The sequence below is a fragment of the Gavialis gangeticus genome, unplaced genomic scaffold, assembly GCF_001723915.1.
Source record: "Gavialis gangeticus isolate Ggan-Ray unplaced genomic scaffold, GavGan_comp1, whole genome shotgun sequence".
Lineage (NCBI taxonomy): Eukaryota > Metazoa > Chordata > Crocodylia > Gavialidae > Gavialis > Gavialis gangeticus.
The window spans coordinates 6,467,987-6,473,183 of NW_017728998.1; the positions used below are offsets into that span (position 1 = coordinate 6,467,987).

At 44.7% G+C, this 5,197-nt stretch overlaps 1 protein-coding gene across 1 annotated transcript in view; it reads left to right on the forward strand.

The window, feature by feature from the left end:
• Positions 1-407: 407 nt before the first annotated feature.
• The window catches only part of ZDHHC7 (zinc finger DHHC-type containing 7), a 45,759-nt gene continuing 40,969 nt past the window's right edge, over positions 408-5,197 (forward strand). Inside the window, exon 1 of the mRNA XM_019505451.1 lies at positions 408-549. The gene's annotated coding sequence lies outside the window, so the exon portion shown is untranslated. The remainder of the gene's footprint in view (positions 550-5,197) is intronic.

Sequence of the window (5,197 nt, forward strand, 5' to 3'; positions counted from 1 at the left end):
TTATATATAATTCTAATTATAATCATATTATAATTTATATTAGATATATAAAATAATGTTATTTTGTATATAATTCTAATAACTATAAAATAATGCATGAGATAATTCCAATATGCAATTTGTAATAATTATAATGTAAAATAAGATGTTCTTTGCATGCATATATGTATAATGACATCATAACCAAATATGCTGTCAAAGGTACGTCACAGGAGAGCACACAGCTGTGCCCCGCCTCTCCCCCGGCCCCAACCCTGCGCAAAGCCTCCACCTCCCACGCATGCGCACTGCACAACCCTCCCGGCCCTGGAAGGCGCATGCGTCCTCCCCCCCCTCCCCGCCGTAGCCAGGGCGCATGAGCGCACGGGAACACCTGCGCAGTGCGGCCTCTGCCCGCTTTCTGCCCTTCCCGTTTCCGGGACTGGCGGCTCCGGTGCGGGGAGGAGGCGCCGCCCGGCGAGGGCTCGGCCCCGGCCGCGGCCCCGGCATGCGCCGCCGCCGCCCCGCGCCAGCAGCACCGGGGGGCCGGGCCGGCACGCAGGAGAGTGGGTGAGCGTCCCCTTGCCCGCGGCTCAGAGCCCCTGGGCTCAGCGCGCATGCGCAGTGGGGGTGCCCCCCCGCTTCCTGGGCGGGGGGTAAAAGCAGCGGGTGGGGGAGACCCTGCCTGGGGGGCCGGCCTGAGGCAGGCAGGGCGGTGCGAGTACCCCGGCCTCCCGGGTCCCCCACTACTTACCTAACTGTCCCCCCATCTCAGTTCCCCTCCCCCCCCTCCGTTGTGTGTGTGTGTGTGTCCCTGGTTTCAGGGATGGAGCTTGCTGGCTGTTCATAGGCTCGGGGCAGCAGCTCGGATGCTGGCCGCCAGGTGTGCAGAAGGGATGGGGAGGTCACACGCATGCGTGCATGTAAAACAAACCCGGAGTCTCTTTGGAGCAGCTGCAGTCGCAGACAAGTCCGGTCCTCGTGGTTCTGTCTCTCTCTATGATGACTGCTGTGGGAAGAGCAAGCATCCGTGGAATAAGAGGAGGGAAAAAGAGAACTGAAATCAGTTTGAAAGCAGCGTCAGCAAACCCGAATTCAAAATGAAATGAATCCAGATGAACGGATTCTGTTGTTCGCTTCCCTGGGCTCTGGTTCATAATGTTGCGTGCCGCGTGCGTTTGTTACAAATACTTTTAACTAGTTTTTTTGGAGAAGGCATCGACTGGTGTTCCCAAAGCAGGTGAACGAAGGGTATACTGTGGCAGTTTAGAAACTGAAGGTGGAAAACAAAAAACAAACGGCCGCATCTGAGAGGCCTCGTGTGATGAAGGAAAAAAAATGCTATATGTCTTTAAAACAGCAGGATTGTTTTAAGCAGTTCTGGAGCTGGAGTCACTCTGACGTGCTTGTGAAAGCTGTTGGGTTTGGATCTCAGCATTAGCCCTTTACAGAAAGATCACTTCTGATGAGAAAATTGTACTGGCAGCCTGTTGCTGTACAGCCATTGACTGTGACACCTCAGTGTCTTCAGAGGATGGTGAAAGGGTAGCTGAAATTGTATGTGGCAAGTGGGAATATCTTCCTGGCAAGTTCTGCTTTGGGTTTGTGTTTTAATGCATTTCTAGCCCTTTTGGAATATGAGCAGTGTGGAAACGGAGGTAGTCAGGTCTGCCTCAGATCTGGGGAAAGAGGCATGAACCATCGAAGGCCCAATTCTGCCACTGGTGGTTAGCCTGTGTCCCCAGTAATCAGTTTTCACCTCTTCTGTAGCCTCCCTGCCTGAGGGAGGCCATTAAGTTACTTTGACCACATCCTTCAGTGACAAATAAGCCAGTGCTTAGCCTGGATGCATGTGCTCTCCACCGTGTGCCTTTCTACTTGAGGAAAGGAAGCTCCTGTATCAGGCGGCTGAGGTATCCTGCAGGCCCCTGCTGTTGTGAATCTCCATTATTTATTGTGTAGGGAATCTGTGCATGTTGATCAGTCAAATCCCTGCTGTGTGTTGAAGTCCAGATCTTTTGTTTTGTGCAACTTGTTTCATGGCTGTGGAAAAATGGAAAGAATTTTTGCAAGGTATGATCTGCCCCTCTTGTTTCAGTGCCATATCAACCCTGTGTGACATAGGCCTGTACAAGTATAAAATAAGGCATATCTATGTGTCAAGTTCCGCTGCATTAGGATGGCCTTTTATATCTATTCTGCACTTGCCTTGCTTCAGAGCAAGCTGCTCTACATGATGCTGTATAGTGGAGAATTGAGCTCCATGTTTTTAACTATGCCACTAGTCGGCAAGAACTTCTGAAGGTTCAACTGCTCGCCAGATGTCTGTTAGCATTGAACGGTGCCAGCGATGAAATGAAATCGTCTGACTAATAACCATTGTTAAATCATTCAGTAGGTTGAACCTAAATTCTGAAGATGTGAGGATACATAATAGACTCTCCAACCATATGTGTAGCAGCATAATTCAAGATAGCAGTGTAATTTATGATCTTTTAAAAGACACTTTGTAAACACTTGTGTTCAGAGCATGTAGCTTTATAGAATGAATTATCAGAGCTGTAGCTTTATATAATGAAGTCGGTCAACCTCATGCAATGGTAGCTATAAAAAATAGTAATTTTATACTGGGGGGGAAAAAATCCAGATAACTTAGTCATGTTATTTGTCAGGGGATAACACTGCTCAATATTTGCAAGGATGGATGCTTTCAGGCCCAGAAGCAGTAGGAATAGCTGTGTTAACCTTGTCATTTTGTCCTAAGCACTATTCCTAAATTTCAATGCTTGTAATATGTGGTCTGTTTACTGAATTTCTAATTTTACACCACATCTTGCTACTATAATGGTATTTTAAAAATTAAGAATTTAATACCAGGAGGTTCTTAGTTCGGTGAAAAACAGGTCAGAAGGAGTAAGCCAAAAGCTTAGGAAAGTATGGGAATAAAGAAACAAAAAAGAAGCGAGTGTTAGATTTAATAGGACTTTGCCCTCCCAATAGGACTTTGGGCTGTGGATGTCACCATTCATTCTAGTCTGACAGAAATGCAGGAAGGCTGGAAATGAATGTTTCAGGGGTGAAAAAGAAGAGAGATATGGGAAGAGAAATTTGCAGAATTTGGCTATGGACTAAGAGGAGGAAAAAGGAGAATTAAAATTATGTTTGAAAGCAAAGTGTCAGCAGCTCTGTCTGCAGATGAATTTTGGACTCTGTATTTTGCTTGTGGATTACAGTAGCAGTGCTTAATAACCTTTCCTCCTCTTGTGCAAGAGAAGCTGACACTAGCATTATTTCACTGTGTGGATTCAGGGCAGGGGGAGAGGGGGCTTGTCTGGGATTCCTGTTTCTTTAGTTGCTGCCATATACCCTCTGCCACCTTTTGCTCTTCTGTTTTCTCCAGGCCAGCTTCTGTTTGAATCTTAGCGCATGTGAGAGAACACGGAGAGAGGCCCTATGCTTTGGGATGCTTTTCCTTTTTCTTTCTTCTTTTTGTTCTGAGGTTAAATTGTGTAGAATCAGTAGCAGCTTTTTAGTGGAAATGGCTCTGCAGTCTCTAGAGCCTTAATTTAGTAAAGATTTAGTCTGCAGTAGATGTGTGTTGGTGAAGACTTTTAGAGACCCAGTCTTCCTATTTCAGCAAAAGGAGATAAAGGGTTTTTTTTACATATATAACACTCAGCTGTGTTTTGTAGAGCTTGGCTTGTGGCTTGGAGCTGGCATCCATAAATAACACAAGCTGTATGTTTTGCCAGTTGTATCTTCATTCTCCTTTCATTTTTCATGGCAATGTCTTGATGACACTTTTTAGGAAGAAACCACCATAAAGGCACACGTAATCGTGAGGGCTGCTTTCTGTGTTCTTTTGACTTCTGCCCTTGCCATTTCTGGTAGTCAGGCAGTGTTTAAAAGGGGTGAATTAGCTATTTTCTTCTGTTCTGCCCTGTGGGAGGAAGCATTTCTTCTAATGCTGAACGGACAAGCTTCCACAGTGCGTGTACCTGCTGCAGAATGAAATCATGGTGTTGGATAATGAGCAGAGACCAGAATAGCGAAGGACATTGGAGTAGCTCAAAATGTTAACGTAGTAACTTTTACCTCTTTTTCTCTCAGAAAAAAATACCTCTTTCACTTTCTGCATCTTAAAGAACATAGCAACAGACTGACTTCACACTTTGGTGAAAATTAAGCTTCAGCATCAGCAGAGCAGGGCGAGGATATTGAACTGGGATACTCGGAGTCCATGCATAATAGCAGATGAGCGTAGTAGTAAAAAGCAGAGCCAGCTACTACTGAAGGGCTTCCCTCCATCCTACAGATTTGTAATGAAAAGTTACTTAATCTTTTAAAGCGGATTAATGTTTTGTCTTGATAGTCTAACCGTTCTGCAGAGATTTTTCTGAAGTGCCTTAGATTTCATGTTGTATAGTTCCGATTTCAATCCTTGTCTGCCTATGTCCTTAGACCAACAGGGCTATAACCGATACCCCTGTAACATGGAAAATATTGAATTTTGCTGTTTGAAATGGAAACTATACAACATGAAAAAGACAGAAGAATACATACCAACTGCAGATGCTTTCTCAGCCTGATGAAGGGTATTTATACCCAAAAGCTTGCTAGGAAGAATTTTCCAAGTATTTGAGTTGGTCTAATACAAGATATCAGATTTGCCCAAAGAACCTTGTTTACCTGGTTTGAGGACCGGTTTTCTACTGTTGTGGTGTGTCTGAGGTTCACTAGGTGCTATCCATACCTCCCATCGAATTATTCTATGTGGGACTGTGTTCTTTGCTACCCGAGTTACTGAAGTGCGTATGTATACAGGTATATATATTTTAAACCAGTAAATTACATGTTAGGTTTTCAGCAAGCGCAGAATTCTGCTGTCGGGGGTTCTACCAATCCTGTACTTTAAGTGGCTTTTTCTTAAGAGCCAAGTGGGTTTTAAATTCATTAAATGTGGGCTTGACAAATTGGCCCACCAGGGTAGTAGTACATTCTGATCCCGTGGGTCCTGGCTTCCCCAGCATTAATGATGCTGAAATGAGGGAGTAAGGGCTTCATTTACTGCACTATAGCTACAGGGATTTTTGCTTTTAAAGGTTTCCATTGCATAGTTTAAAAGCAAACCAAAATCAAGGAGTAAAAATAAGCTTTGATTGCTGATGTATTTTTAATCTTTATTGTGTGTGTGTGTGTGTGTGTGTGTGTGTGTGTG